Genomic DNA, 17,225 nt, shown 5'->3' with positions numbered 1-17,225 from the left:
TGCCCTTTAGTCCTTTGCCTCCATATTCAGGAAGTAATTGTGACCCGTTGATTCTTTCCTTTCATTGTCTAAGGAAAACTTCAGGGTTAGAAACCACTTCCAGTCACATGACATTAGAGCTCCACTTTCTCTTCACTTATTCTTTTAAAAGCCCTTTTTTGGGCTTAGCAGGGCAAGTGGAATGTCTGAGATCTAAAATGTCATAAAGAAATGCTCTCGTTAAAAAATCACATTTCCATGAACAGAAATATTCAGAACACAAGGAGAGGATAGCACATTTTAAAATACCAGAGTAAACCATGGTATTCTTTCCCCAATCAGCTGTACACAGCTTCTGTTAGATTGTATGCTAACGGAGCCCTCACACACAGAATGTCACCGACATGAAGAAATTCTAAGAAAAATTTTTAAATGAAGTTTGATTTTCCTGGCAGACATTGCTAAAGCTATTCCAGTTTAGATGTTCTGAGCACAGCCCTGAATTTCAGCACTTCTCTAGTTTCAATCACTTCCACAGGCATATCTTTATTTAATCATTTCAGTTTGAAAGGCATATTTGTTGTCCATTTTAAGCACATTTCTTTCATTATCACTTTGTCACCCAAAAATAGTATTTTCTTGAGGGCTCATTTTTATTTAGCAAAAATGACCATAATGCCCTTTAAAAGTTGTGAAATCTTCTTTTGAATATTTTCAAATACCTAGAGCCGCAGACTCGAGGATTTTCAGAATGATTTAACTTGTATTTGTGTATCAGGCTAAAATATGTTAGGAGAAGAAATAAAATAAAATAGTGTGTATTGTAACATTTGGAACCACTCAAACAAATTCTTTGGACAGGAACCTTTCCTGGGACTACTCTGTCCATTTTATTGAAAGCATTTTCTAGTCTAATAATTAATTACTGTGTACTGAAGAAAGCCGCCATGATTATCTGGTTTCTCACTCTTCCTTGTGTTGTGTTTATGTTTGGAGAGTAACTGGACTTAATAACTTCTGTGATAGCTATTAAATATCACTGCATCCAGAGGTAATAAAAAATGTAATCGTTCTCAATTATATTTAACAGAACAATTATCTGCTTGGCTCCTGGAAAATTCTGGGAAACTAAGAAAAGTTAAGGTTGCTCTTCCATGAAGAGCGAATGTAAGAACAAACATTGGTGGGTTGGTGAGGTGTTTCCTCAACTCCATGAAGCCCTTTAATGGACTACACTCTCAGGTTCCATTTCCTCGTCGTCATAGTTCTCTATTGCTGTGTAACAATATTGCCCCAAACTTAGTACTTAAAACCACACACATTTACTATCTCACAGTTTCTATTGGTAGGAGTCTGGGATGAACTTAGCTGGGATTTCTGCTTCAGGGTCTCACAAAGCTGCAGTCAAGGTGATGGCTGGGCCTGCAGTCTCAGCTGAGGCTTGACTAGGATCCATTTCCAAACTCCTGTGGTTGTAGGTAGAATTCAGTTCCTTGCATGGCCTTGAAGGCCTAGTTTCTTGCCAGCTGTTGGCCAGAGGCTGCCCTGAGTGCATTGCCATTTGGCCCACTACATGGGCTGCTCACAGCATAACACTATAGCTGGCTTCTTCAAAGCCAGCAAGGGAGAGGCTCTTCTAACAAGACCAGCTTACAATTGTTTTGGGGTTTCTTTTTTCAGCTTTACTGAGGTGTAATTAACAAATAAAAATTTTATATATTTAAGATGTACAGCTTGATGTTTTGATGTACATTGTGAAATGATCACCACAATCAAGCTAATTAACAATTCCGTCACCTCACAAAATTACCACTTTCTTTCTTTTCTTTTTGTTGTGAAAATACTTAAGATCTACCCTCTTAGCAAATTTCAAGTACACAATACAGTTTGTTAAGTAAGTATAGTCACCATGCTTTACATTAGAGCTCCAGAACTTACTCATCTTGCATAACTGACACTTTGAACTCTTTGACCAACATCTTCCCACTTCTCCCTCCTCCAGCCCCTGGCAACCACCATTTTGCTCTCTGCATCTGAGTTTGACTATCTGAGATTCTTCATATAAGTGAGATTATGCAGTATTTTCTTTCTGTGTCTGTCTCATTTCAAGTAACATATTGTCCTCAGGTTCATCCATGTTGCCACAAATGGCGGGACTTCCTTCTTCTTTAAGGCTGAAATACATTTTGATATCTATATCTCACATTCTGTTTTTCTATTCATCTGTCAATGGACATTTAGGTTGCTTCCATGTCTTAGCAATTATGAATAATGCTTCAATGAACATGGGAGTACAGATATCTCTTCAAGATCCTGATTTCAATTTTTTTGGATATACACCCAGAATTGGGATTGCTGGATCATATGGTAGTTCCATTTTTAATCTTGAGGAACCTCTATATTGTCTTCCATAGTAACTGTACCTATTTACATTCCAACCAACAGTGCATAGGGTTCGCTTTTCTGTAAATCCTTGCCAACACTTGCTATCTTTTGTCCTTTGGATAACAGCCATTTTAACCTGTGTGAGGTTTTAATGAAAATAGTAATTATTATTTTGAATATCTTCTTATAATATGAAGTAAAAATTAATAGTTCTATCAATTTTTATACATGTATAAGATTACCTAAAGCTGTGTTCTATATTTAAAAGAGCTAAGTAAATTTCATAAAATTGATGAGTTACCACATATTACTTCACAACTTTTTCTTTTAAAGATGGGGTTTGGGCTTAAATTAACTATTTTCAAAATTAAAAAACTCCTATTTTTCCAAGCCATGTGATCTGGTTATTTCATGGATGTGATGATGATATTTACTAAATAATTTTAAAATCACATTAATGTAGTAATTTAAGAATTGTTTTCCCCAGTACCTATGTTGATCAAGGCACTTGGACAATAAATAAGTCACCATTGGAGGAAGGAGAATTTAATTCTGACTGAGTTGATCACAAAGGGCTTCAAGAGAGTGACATAAACATTTTTTGAAACTAGGATAAAACTGTAAGATCATCTAATCCAATGACATCATTTGCCAAGTGTCAAGGCTCCCAAATCATATATACAGCTAGTGGTAAAGCTGGGCATTCAGTGTGGCTCTGTGGACACCTGTACTTTGTCGTGCTCTTTCTTTCTTTAAGGATTTTCCAGATGGAAGTGAGGAGTTTTAATTTGGCTCATGATTTAGGAATTGATGAGGATTTTAGGCTGGTTAATTTTAAAAAACTGCAGATGAGAAGCAAGCTCCGAGGACTGGAATTTGCTTGCTCTTTGAGAGATATTTGCATTTGTGAAGGAAGGGGGGATGACCTTGTAGGGACCTGAAATTGGCCACCCCAGGATATGTCTCTTTGGCATCGGGATTGTTTGAGGCTGATTGCTTTCAATAAACTGGGACAAGGAGGGAGGCTCTGGGGAATGAAACTTGCCCTTGTTGGGACACATTTACATTTGTAAGGTAAATCTCTATCTGTAAAAGGTGCCTCCCTCTCTGTACCAGGAAGAAGAAGAGAGATGACCTTATCCCTAGAAACTCTTAATAGGGAAGGCAAGAACTTAAGTTGGTTGCTGTCTGGCAATCTCATGTAACTGGTTTAGGGTGGTGGCTTCTAACCTTTCTAAGCTTTACTTAATCTGATTTGATTCTTGTCTAAAAGTCATGGGATCACCCAATGACCAGACCGCACCTGCACTGATACCATTTTAACTTTTTTTCATGTTCTTTCCTTTGTCTTGTAAAGAGATGACTCACATACCCATGCCTTATAAAATTTGCCCTAACCCTCAACTCGGGGCAGCAGCAGCGGCTCTGCCTGCCCATGGGCCCTGTCTCCATGCCAGTGGTGGCAGCAGAAGCGGTGGCAGCAGAAGCTCTGACTGCCCATGGGTCCTGTCCCCATGTTACACTATTTTCTAAATAAAAGAGCACTACTGCCAGATCTTGAGAGTCCAAGAAATCTTTCTTCCGACTCCTCGGCTCACCGACCCCGCATCAGGAATCGAGTATGAGAAAGAGTCTTTTATCATCAATGGAAGTCATTTATTCCCTCCACAGAGACTCTAAGCTCCTTACTTTCGAAACAGGAGAAATCTTTTCCGAGATTTGGAGTAGAGATCCAATTGCTTTAAAGTAGGGTGGTACAAAACGGACTAAGAAGCAAAAGAGATGTAAATTTGTACATTTTCTGGAAAGAAATTTGGCTAGGAAAATTTTAAACATTCTGGCCTGTTCATATCCATAAGGAAAAAAAGTACCAATAAATATTTATACACATAAATGTTCACAACAGCATTATTTATAATGCCAAAATTGAAAACTATCTACACGTTGAATTAGGATGTTAAGATTTTAAACAAAACAAGGAAAAAATACTGCATTCATTACATTTTCAATTTTGTAAAATGTCATGTGTAGAGATAAGCCACCAGAGGTAAAGATTCCAAAGTGACTGTTTCTTAAATTTTTTCCCATTTTGTATTTCCCACATTTTCAATGCATTACTTTTTAAACGAACAAGGAATGCATCATTTTTTAAATGGTGCTCACCCCTACTGTTCCTTTTGGATTATTAGGTTATAAAATTATGGTCCCTTAAATTGATATTCCTTTATATGCTGACTCTCTGCTCGGGTTAAGTCCATTCTGATAAAATAGGAGCAGAATGGGAACTTACCAGGTGGAACCATGCTAGTCTAGGTCAAGACTAGCCCAGTTGTACTGTCATTTTGGCAATTTGTAGAATTCCCACAAATTATAAAAATGAATTCCTAAGCTGTCCAAAAGATTATTGGCTCAAATGAAGGCAATGTCTATCTGGCTACGCTCTTCAAGAGGATAATCATCAACATTTTGAAAACCTCCATCGTTTGTTATTCCTGAAGTTAAAGTCCATAAACTGGAAACTCCATAAAAACAAATTCCATAGTAAAGTAAAGTAAGAGTTCTCTTTCTTTTTCTCAGTTGTTTTTATGGCACAAGATGTTTGGAGACAAAGCTAACACTAGAAATTTTGAAAACAGGGCTTCAAAGAACAGCTCCATGGTCTTATTAATAAGCTGATATATTATTATTAAAACCATTTGAATTCAGTCTTCAAAATGTAATAGTTCTTTCAGAAAAACTGGGAGACAGTTTAAGAATAATGCATTTTGTCCATCATCTACCTTTATCTGTCATTTAAATACTAATTTTTTTTCCTGTGGGGAAAAAAGAAAGTTTTACTACTGTTTTCAACATGCTGTCAAGGACGTCTTTATTGTCATTCCAGGAGTTGTCTATTCAATTTCCTCCTCCCCAATAGGATAATATGTTGACCTTCCTTATTCAGGCACAATAAAGTAGGTTATGATGGCACTACCCACCTCCTACATATAACTTCACTTTCTATCAGGGAAGAGACAAAAGAACCTTTGAGAATCAAAATCACTTCTACTTCATTTCCTCGGTGTTCCTTTCAGGTGGAATTTGGAAACCAACTGAGGTTGAACATTAATTAAAGTCTGAAGATTTGCAAACTTCCTCTCAGAATCAACCCGTTCATAAGTCGTCCTGCTTGCTGATGAAGTAGAGAAAGGAGAAAGCCAGAAGGTATTTTCTGAGAACTCAAAGACAGATGTGTTCAACAGAGATGCCCAGGAAAAGTGGCAGTTCCAAAGTGCCTATTCTTTTATTCTTCTTTAAGAAAGAAAAAATATGCATATTATGGACTGCTATAAAGCCTTCTGAAAGCAGGTTTTCGTTTTTTGGGTGTTTTTGCTAAAATGGTTAAAACTGTGTCTTACTTTTTCAATTTAGTTTTTCAGAAAGTTAAGAATTAGAGCATGCTCCCAAAATTAGGAGGAAAGATTAAAATATATATATATATAAGAAATTATTTACTTAGATTAGGTTAATGAATTTAATAATGTCCATGCAAATAATCCATAACCAACCTATAAATCCAAATTGGAGTGAGTTTATTATGAGCCAGAGTGAGGATTATACCCAAGAAGGCTTTAGAAGGCATTCTGGAGAAGCATGGGTTTCAGTACAGTCTTTTATCTTTTTAGAACAAAGAACATACGTTAAATACACCCAGGATACGTTTTCATTAAAATTTCAAAGAGGTATTCAGTTGCAAAAAGTAGGTCAACATGACGCTGATGTCAGGAAAGGGACTAACCTGGGTGTTACCAGTAGGGCATTACCAACAGGGTAGGAGGGGAAGTATGCATTCTTATCTTGAGAGCGCATTCTTTACTTTAATGGTTAAAGCAGATGTACAATGCATATTTGGTAGGCCATAAGTCAGCTTTTTTAGTTTAAGCCACGTCAGTTTGAACTCCAGTAGTTACCCCATATACCTCAGTATGTGAAAATCTCTTGCCAATAAGAATGACCTCTGAGACATTAATAGGATCAATGTCTGAAGGCCGAGGTATTTTGACTAGCCCTAGGGAAAAGTTATCAAGCATTGATGAGTGTAATTCTTTAAAATTTGGTAACAATCCCACGGATATTAAAATCCTTTACTGCATAATAACGTTTCCATCAATGACAGACCACATATGTGACAGTGGTCTTATAAGATTAGCACCATATGGCCTAGGTGTGTAGTCGGATATACCATCTAGGTTTGTGTAAGTACACGTTATGATCTTCACACAACAAAATGGCCTAACAATGCATTTCTCAGAACATACCCCTGTCGTTAAGTGACGCATGACTGTTCTTATTTTAAGTTAATTTTTCGAGCAATTGTTCTTGCAGATAAGAATAGAAGATTCATTGGTGTGAAATTATCCACAAGACTCATAAGCAAAGCCCTCACATGCATTATCCATCCATCTATTATTTTATCTTATTTATTCTGCAAAGTTTATTTGTCAAGTGCTGTTCACTGTGGGGACCTGGAAATGGCCACCCCAAGAATATGTCTCTTTAGCATCAGGATTATTTGGGGCTGATTGCTTTTCATAAACTGGGACAGGGAAGGAGGCTCTGAGGAATGGAACTTGCCCTTTGTTAGGACACATTTACATTTGTAAGGTAAATCTCTATCTGTAAAAGGTGCTCCCTCTCTGTATCAGGAAGAAGAAAGGAGATGACCTTGTCTCTAGAAACTCTTAATCAATGGGGAAGGCAAGGACTTAAATCTGCATTTTATTGTGCTTGTCTGGTAACCTCCTGTAACTGACTTCCCTCCCCCTCCCAACGTTGGCATTTCTTTAAGGATTAAGCATCTTTCCTTAGGCTAGGAACTGATTGCTGCCCTCACCTGTGACCACCCAGCTCAAGACAATAGACTTGCCTCCTGCTGTGTCCATCAAGCGCTGTGCCAACAGGGCAATCTTGTGACTATTGTGGGAGGGACATTTCAATCATATGTGAAACACCCTGTTTGGGGGTATATAACCACTCTGTGCACCCCACTTCTCCGGTGCCCTTTCTTCCTTCGGGAAGAAAGGCCCCAGGCCATGGTCCTCATAAAGCTTTGTTTAATTTTCTCTTGCTATTCTGTCTCATGTGAATTTAATTTGTTCTCCAGCCAGACGAACCCACATTTAGGTAGAGGAGAAGTCTTCCTCCCCTACAGCACTATCTTAGGCACTGAGGATATGCAACCAAAAAGATACACTCCCTTCCCTCAGGGGAGTTCACATTCTAACTAGCAAAACATATTTGCAAGATAATAACTACAATATTATATTTTAAATATTTTTAAAGTATATGCAGCTCACAGGGAGACACAAAAACTGGAATAGTGAATTCTACCAGAAAGAAGAAAAGTCAGAAAAGATTTCATGGAAGACATTTAAGGAGAGAACAATGGCAAAATTATACTAAAATGATATAAATTATGCTTACTTTGAATCTTTACAAAAAAATTGAGTTACCATTTCCTATTAGAATTGGAGCTCAAAGAGATCAATTAACTTGCCTGAAGTTGCTTAGTGACTAGAAGTAGTATCAAATGTTGAATCCTATCCATTCTGTCCCCAAAACCCATGCTCCTTTCCACATCACAACGCTGCTCATTCCCACTCCTTGTCTGTGAGCCCTGCTGTAAAGATTTCTCTCATTCCTCTGCTTACTTGTTTTCAAGACCATCATCATTCAAGACATTTCTTCCTTTTGGACCTTCATTGTATTTAGATTTGATGAACTATAAAATCTTAGAACTGGAAGAGATATTTGAAACCATCAAATTCCACATCGTTCTTTCACAGCGGGGGGCGGGGGGGGGCAGGGGGGGTGAAGGTCCTAGAGAAGTTAAGTGACTTGAGCAAGGTCATAAAGCTAGTTAGCTGCAGAGTAGCTCCAGTCCCAGCTGGCCCGGGAACCTTCCCTCACACCTAAGCTGTTCCTTCTCTGGTTGGTCATAATACTAGTGTCCATCTCCAGTGGATAGTTTGTTTTAGGGAAAAAAACTAGTTATATTCTTTTTATCCTCAAAAAAGGTGCTAAGTATGTGAAGGTGGGAAGACTAGAGGGCATGAAATGAAAGTTTATAACAAAAGAAATCACTAACTCTGTTCAGCATTAGAAATGCAAAGGACATGGGGTATGGAAGAACAGGAGGTGACTCAAGAAAGCAAAGCATCCCCAAATGGTCAAGGTCAGAGAGCATTTTTAGAAGCATAACAGGTATTTTAATTTGGTTGTGTGTCTGCAAGTTGAATCCTCTTTGTCATCTTAAACTTTCAGGAAAACCTACCAAAGGCATCAATTCCTTGTAGTAATGGAAATGAAGGGAAAGGAATTACTTTCCATTCTGGGTTTATGTTGTCAAATAAAAAACAAATCCTGATTTAGTAAGGAGAGACTAGTATTAGAAAGGATCATGGCAAGAGGGGGTGGGGGTGGGGGAAGGAGCTATTACAATAGGGAGAACTCTGACCATAACATCTGCAAGTCTTCAGGGTTAGGCACAAAGGGTTTTTCTTTTATGGGGGAATAAACAAGACTAGAAAGAACCAGGTGTTGAGGAAGTGGGATGAAAGGGTGGCCTGATGGGATAGTAGATTAGAGAATGTTTGACCTTGAAGCGAGGCTGTTCTCAGAAGGGGCTGTATGCTGGCTCAAACTGAGGATGAGTCAAGTTTGGGGGCCAGAAGGAAGAGAAACTTAACCAAAGTTTGATTAACAAGACTTTTCACCCATTGATCAATGAGCACAAGCAGTTCAGCTAATCATTTATGAGGTAGAGAATGGGAATTTAGATGGACTATGTCTGGCCTTAGCATAGGTAAATGGCACATGGCATGGGGGTGGATCCATGAGTCTTACCTAAGTCACAAAGGGAAGGGTGGTTTCTTGCAGTCCTTTTGCAAAACACAGAGGACTTGGGTGGGCGGGGGAGGATTTCTTAAGCTTTGCTGTTTTCTAAGAAAACAGGGATTAGGTAAAAGGCAACACTGTCAACTTGGAGTAGAAAGAAGGAAATATCTGTAAGAAGTGAGATGGGAGTCAGATAAGCGTCCTGTGGAAACAGTAATTTGAAGTCACCAAGATGATATCTAGAGTCTCCGGGTATGCAAAGAAATCTTGTGCAAGCTCCGTGGATTAAATCTTCATGGCTGGTCCCCCTCCATTATAATAATAGAATGTTTGTCTGCCCCCATTCCAACACTGGACGATAAACTCCTGGAGGACAGATCATTTGCCTTTCTTCGCTGTATCCCTAGCACCTGACATCAAATAAGTGCCAAAATAAACTTGTGTTTTTGGTGCTCATTCCCTCAATCCACATCATTTTCATAGAGAAAGCACAAGGATTTTTCTTAATCAAGGCAAAGATGAATTTAGTCTGCGGATGCATAATGCAGCAATGGGAAGCAGCACTCAGGACACCCACCAAGCCCAGTGTGAGACTGTGACTGGAGGATGGGCTGATGCTGGGCTGCCTCAACTGCAGGAGGGAGGGCTACAGGGAACTCAGCGACAGTTATCAGTGGTGGAGAAAAGGAGAGGAAATTACCTAGTTCCCAATGGAAATAAACCGTGAAAAGACTGAGATCAAAAAATTGGATGAGATTAAAAAACTGAAAGACAAAATTGTAGGACAGAACACATTAACTATGGCTAGGCATGGTTTGTGTTTTCTAAGCATATTGTCTACTAGGACTGCCAATGACTCACTGATATTGTTGCTGAGATTCTTGTCAATTAAAGTCTTTGCTTCCAAAGTACAGAGTAAAAGAATTTCTTCCGAAATGGTACCAATCATTAAGGAACAACAACCTACCCAGTCAACATTGGGGTACTTGAGGAGCCTCCAGCTTTGATTGAGTCAACCAGACCACAGTTACACAGAGAATGCTCACACTTGGGATATAGCCTGGTCACCTGGTCCTAAATACACATTTACACACTTGGTGGATATTCATTGGGAAGAGATGAAAAAGAAAACTTCATAGCATTATTGCCCAGAAATGAAAGTGAGTGTGTCCTCCCAACTGGATGATAGTCTGAACTGGGGTATTCTTTGTAGAGTTCAAAGCGTTAGTCAGGTTTTTAGCAGATTACACTAGTGGCACTCAGACCTCCTGTTGCCATGATCTTAGTCAAGGAACAGCTGGAGGTGCCCAAAGTCCTGTCCTCTCTTTCACACCCCCTACTATTTGGGAGTGGAGAGGTATAAAGGAGGAGAGAAGCTTAAAGGGATATTCTAATTGAGAGGAAAGCCCCACAAAGGAAATGTGGTAAAGCAGTAAAAGCTATCTGACGTACAAGAAAATAAATAAATGCAAGGGAGGAATTCACATTCTTAATGATCTATGATATCACAGTACTACCTTATCAGTGGGGGATATGTTCCAACACCCCCAGTGGATGCCTGAAACTGTGGACAGTACTTAATCCTATATATACTAGGTTTTTTCCTATATATACATATCTATGATAAAGTTTAATTTATAAATTTGGCACAGTAAGAGATTAAAAACAATAATAATAAAATAGAACAATTATAACGATATACTATAATGAAAGTTATTGTAGATCTTAGCAACCTCAGCATATGATTTTCTTTTTCTTTCCTTATTAAGTCGAGAACTTTCACCTCTCCACTTAAAGGAAGCAGTTTAGGGCTTCTCTTTGTCATTTCCTAATTGCCAGCATCACTACTCTTGTGCTTTGGGGCCATTATAAAGCAAAATAAGGGTTACTTGATTTTACTTAAGCAAGGGTTACTGCAATACTGTGACAGTCCATCTGATAAGCAAGAAAGCTACTAAGTGATTGCTGGGTGGGTAGCATATGCAGCGTGGATATGCTGGACAAAGGGATGAGTCACATCAGGGATGGGAAGGAGCAAGATGGTGGGAGATTTTATCATGCTACTCAGAACAGGGTGAATTGTTTATTTCTGGAATTTTTTCCGACCACGGTTGACTATGAGTAACTGAAACCATGGAAAGTGAAGTCACAGATAAGGGAAGAACTATTGTATTTTATTTCCATGCAGTTGAAATTTTTCCAGTTATATGTTGTTTATTTGTAGTTCAATTTTATTGGGTCAGAAAATATACTATGAATGATTTCTTTATGGTGCAGTACCCTGTCAATTTTGGTCAATGTTCTACAGATACTTGAAAAGAATGTTAATTCTATCCTCATTTTGGGGAAGTGATCTATAGATGTCAACTGGATCATGTTTGTTAATTGGTTCAGACATTCTATATCTTTACAGTCATTGAATGAAATGTATTAAAGCCATCTGTTATACTGGTGAATTTGTGTATTTCTCTGTTTAGTTCTGTCATGTTTTGTTTGTTTTATACCATTCGAAGTTATGATTTTTAGTATATAGATTTTAAAAATTCTCTTATCTTCCAATTGGATTGACTCTTTTATCATTTGAAATATGTTTATCTTTTGTAGTGCTTCTTGTCTGAAATTAGTATAGCTACAGTAGCTTTCTTTTCATTAGTGTTTGCATGATATATCTTCTTCCACCCTTTTACCTTCAACCATTTTGAGTTATATTTCTTGTGGTAGCATGTATTTTATTTTATTCAGTCTGACAATCCAAACTTTCTTTAGATTAGTTTGATTATTCCATTTTTTTCTTCTATCAAAAAGTTGATTATACATTCTATCACCATTCTATTTTTGGTTACCTAGAGACCACAGCATGCATCATTGACTTCTTGATACTGCTAGACAATTAGAATTTTTAAAATTCGTTTATCCCCTTTCCTCATTTCATTATTATTGTCATGAATTTACTTAAATTGAATTTACTTTATTTAAAAGTAGACAAGGCGTTGTGTTCAGATTTAACTCATTTATATTAACACATATTTTACCATTTCCATATAAATTTACCACATAAATGCTCTTCATTTATATCTGTGGGTCTATTTTTCCATGTGGAATCATTTTCTTTCAGCCTGAAAATATCCTTTTAATATTCCTTATTGTCAGGTCTGATGATGAGTCCTCCAAGCTTTTGTTTGTCTGAAAATATCTTTATTGCAATTACATTGTGATAGAATAGTTTTTGTGGTATATGAAATTATAGTTTGGCAAGTTTTTCTTGAAGCACTGTAAAAATGTGATTTCATTGTTTCTAGATTCCATTGTTTCTATTGAGAAGTCAGCTGTTTAGTCTTTTGTCACTTTTTTGATGATAATGTGTTTTTTTCTACGGCTGCTTCTAAGAATTTGTCTTCAGTTTTCAATGGTTTCACTATAATGTTTCTATACATGGTTTTCTTCTTATTTATCCTGCTTGGATTACCTGAGCTCCTTGAATCTGTGTAACATCTTTTTTAGTTTTAACAAGTTCTCAGCAATCCCCTCTTTAAATATTTCTTTTGATAAACCTCTATTTTTTATTAAACTATTTTCCTTTTCACTAACCCTGTGCTCCTCTGTGTCCACTTGATTATTATTTATAGATTTTACTCTTTATCTGTGTTGTCTATTTTTCATCTATTTTCCTTGTATATATTACCTATAGTTATGGTAAAGTCTTTATTTGCTAACTTCAATATCAGTATCACTTGCAGGCCTACATGTATTGTTTATTTTTCCCTTGATTATCAGTCATTTTTTTGCCTTTTCATGTATTTAGAACTTTTTTATTCCTAAATATTTTATCTAAAAAACTGTGAAGAACTCATATGACTTAATCTTCTGCCAGGGTGGAATTTCCTATTCTTGTGTTAGACAGATAGGGAGAGGGGCCGATCATCTTACTTTTATCAGGGATTTAGCTCTGTCAAGGCTGCTTGGCAGTTTTGGTAATGTTCAGGTGACCTCTATTTTGCCTCAGAGAACGATTTTCCCAAAGTTTGCTTGTGAACATGGTAGATATTTGTCTCTGCAGCCATGAAAGACTACAGAGGATTCAGGTCTGCCCTTCTAAACTATCCAGCCCAACTCTTCAGTATCCTACCCCTTGAAGATAAAATCTGACAAATGTCTTAAAAGGGAGACTAGCTCTACATTTGAAGTAGGTCCCATATCTCTAGCTGGTCTTTGCTTGCTAAGCAGTAAATGATAGTTCAGTCTCCAGCAACTCACACAGCCCTAGAACTCAGCAAATATGCCATTAGTCAAACCAGTCTTGCATTTGAGGTCCCTCAAGTTTCTAATGTATCACTTCAGATTCACACAACTGCTTTGTTAATTTTTCTTTCACCCAGAAGTTGCCAAGTCTTTTACTGCAACACCCAGAATTAGTTAATGCCTTCATTAAATAGAAATGGCTAGTAATCATCAGCTTCACCTTGCTTTTCTGGAATTGTAATTCGTCTAGTCCTCCTTTCTCCCACAGTTTTCTAATGCCTTTAAAATACAATTTTGTAATTTCCAGCTTTTTCTAGTTTTTCCAGTGGGAGGTTAGCCATTCCCCACCTACTGCATTTATTTAGAAGTTAAACTCTCAGTAAATATAAAAATGGTTCTTGTCCTCATTTGAAATCCTATCACTTACAGTTTCTGGTTCATTAATCATATTCTTATATTGTTTTATTGCTTAATGTGTGCCAGTTTTATTTCCTTTACAAATTACAAATGTTGAGGGAAGAAATGTTGTTTTATTTCTTGTATAGACCTATTATAATACTGAACATATCATAATTAAAAGCTAATTTGAAACATCTGATAGTTGAAAAAGCTAGTCTATGGGACATGATAAATATTCATCACAATCGCAATTCTTCTATCCTTATCCTTGTAAATCCTTGTCTAATCCACATATCATTATCTATTCATATGTGTACTATTTCTCTCTCTGACCCCCTACAAATTGTCTTTATAAAACTCTGTTCAAGTGCTGATAGAGTAAGCACATATGAAACAAATCTACAGCTTTTGTAAATCTGCTTACAAAAAAAGTGGCTCTTTGCATTGTTTCTTAACCCTTAAGCGTGAAATTCATCTGAGAATATAGGGCAATGAAGGTTTATTTCTCATGATAAACTCACATGCTTCCTTCAATTAAGCAATGAGAATTCTCTAATCCATGTAGTTTCTTCTTTGCCCTGACTGCTTGGAAAATAAGATCTCTGTTTTGTTAGTGATTAGAGTTATCCTTCTCAGTCAGTGTACACATCACACACACACAAATCTCTTTTGTAAAGAGACGAAAGGTAAAGAATAAGAAATAAAAAGGAATCACACACACACAAATGTATGTGTATGCTTGTATAGTGTGAGAGTGCACTTGTATAGTGTGTGTATATAGGTGTGATTCCTTTTTATTTCTTACTCTTTACCTTTCGTCTCTTTATTTGCTGTGCGCTAATTGTGCTGGCATTTTTGTACTTACAAAGTTATTGTAAGCCACATCAAATTTTGAAAATGGGTGAAAGAGCCTATGACTTTATATAAAGCCAATATGATGAACTAGGGCACCAGAGACACATCAACTTTGACAAGAGCTGGGCTTTTTATGGCCAAGAGGACCAGATTAGCATCATTCACTTAATATTTGCCAAATATTGAATCATTAAGACAAGGAAAGACTAACCACACAATCTCCTATTATTCTTTTTATCAATCATTTTTCTTCACGTAATTTTTTATTTATAAAAATATTTAAATATATTTCCATGATACAAGCTCAGGATTTGTGTGTTTAAAATTTTTATGAAAAGTGTAAAATTTACAAAACTTCGTAAAGTTTTCCAACATACACTTTGGGAATCTTAAGTATCTGAAAAATTGTGACCTTTTAAAGTTTTTACTATAACAATAGGAGATAAAGCTCCACCAGAGGTTTTTATAAGCAAGAGTCTAAGATATAAATGACATAATAGACTATAATACCAAAACTTATAGATCTGAGGAATCAGCAAATTAGGGAGAAATTGATAATGCTTTAATGAGGACAATCTAAAATTTTCTCTGTGATATCTGTAGTTGGCACTTGTACCCAAATGTTATACCATTGGCAATTTTACTTTGTTTTCCAGATGTCAAATAAGCTCTGCCCATAAGAAAGCAGATTGTTAATTCCACTCATGCATGTTAACCCAGTAGAAGACAATGTTGCTTGAAGGAACGTTTCCAAATAAATAGAACAATTTGTGTAATTATTTGGGGCCTACGAGTATCGATTGTAGTCTTGAATCAAACAAGTCCATGCAATCACAATTTGTAAACTTGACTCCAGTCAATTGTTGGTTTGGAATATAAGGGAAAATGAATGCTTACTGAGGGCCAATGTGGGATCAAGTTGAATAAAGTCAGTCTTCTGTGTGATTATCTATGTTCTATGATTTCTCTTTCAACCAGGACCACATGAATTTATTCAAAAAGTTATCACAAAGGTGATTTTTGTAAACAAAAGACTTTATTTCAAATATATTTTACAGTTTGTGTGTATTTAGGATTGCTTTCCAGACTCTGAAACTTAACACTAAATTCAACAGGCAATATACAAAATGGTGGTGTTCATTTAGGCCTACTGAATTCCTACAATTGCTGTGGGAATTTTTTTTTTTCCTTTTTAAATTGAATTAATAGAGACATCAATGATAAAACAACTTTCATCCTCTTGGTTATATTTTGAATAGCAACAATGTACCATTCCATTTCATATTCACGTGCATGTTTAGAAAACGGTAGTAGTGGGGGGAGTAAAATCTTATGTATCTGGACCTGACTAATTAAAAGATGATGATACATTGTGATCAGAGCTGAAGTGGTTCATTCTTGGTGGTAAAATAGTTTGCTAAGCAAATTGGAAGAACAAACAAAATTGTAAGACAGATGTTTAGCCTGTTTAAGAAAACATAACTATTTTTAAGAACTTTTAGCAATACTATTGCATACACTTTACATACAAATTACAATGCTTGCTTATAAAACAGGTCTTTGCAGCTAGCTATCAGGTTGCTTTAGAAACTCAAGAAAAATAAATCGGAATTTTTTCATAAATATTGTTTAACTCAGACATTGAACTGATCATGCTTACCTGCACCTCCATTGCCATCACTGAGGTTTCAATGATGATGGCGATTTTAAAGAGGGATGACTTCTGAACTTTAAAATTTGGTAAGAATGACAGTATCCTGATTTTTTTAAAAACATATATGTGAACTTCCTTAATCGCCAACAACTTAAATTGGCAAAATTGAGATAAATGAAAAAAAGAGAATGGGTTTCTTTTCACTATTGCCAGCATTTTTTTGGTTCTTCAAGGCATTGGCAGTAAGAAAACAATCTATTATTGCACGCTAGTCCTAAGTATTCCCTAAGAAACTAAAAAACATAAAAGCCAAAAAAGAATCTTTTTAAATTGGACTATTGCAGGACAAAACAAAGTGAATTTAATTTGCTAGGAGACAAAGAGCAGTGTTTGGGACTTTGCCCCTTGGATGAGCCAAGTTTCATAACCAGATAAGATTTTCCCCATCCACACACGTGGCATATCCTGATGATGCTGTTTCCTGAAAAAATAGGATGACAGGTGGTCTATTAATAAACACTAGTTGGAATGTCTATTTCTTACTTTCTACAATAGGTATTTTCCTTTCAAAATAACCTTGATTTGTTTTGCACATATTAAGTGGGTGTAGTTTTGTGTGTTTCAGTTATATTTTCTGTGTTCCACCCGCCTGGAGTCTGTGAAGCCTACTGCTTTGCCATGATGAACAACGTGAGAAGCACAAACAAGGACCACATGTGACAGGGTACTGGGGCATCAAATACCCTTGAAAACAATCTATGAAGAGACAGCTTGAGAGCTCTTTCCACTCTCAAACTCTTGCCTACGCACTGACCCTCAGATTCAAGGTTTTCACAGA

The sequence above is a fragment of the Equus quagga genome, chromosome 1 (genome assembly GCF_021613505.1).
Source record: "Equus quagga isolate Etosha38 chromosome 1, UCLA_HA_Equagga_1.0, whole genome shotgun sequence".
Taxonomy (NCBI): Eukaryota; Metazoa; Chordata; class Mammalia; order Perissodactyla; family Equidae; genus Equus; species Equus quagga.
The sequence above is the reverse complement of the archived record's forward strand: the minus strand, read 5'-3'. Positions refer to the sequence as shown.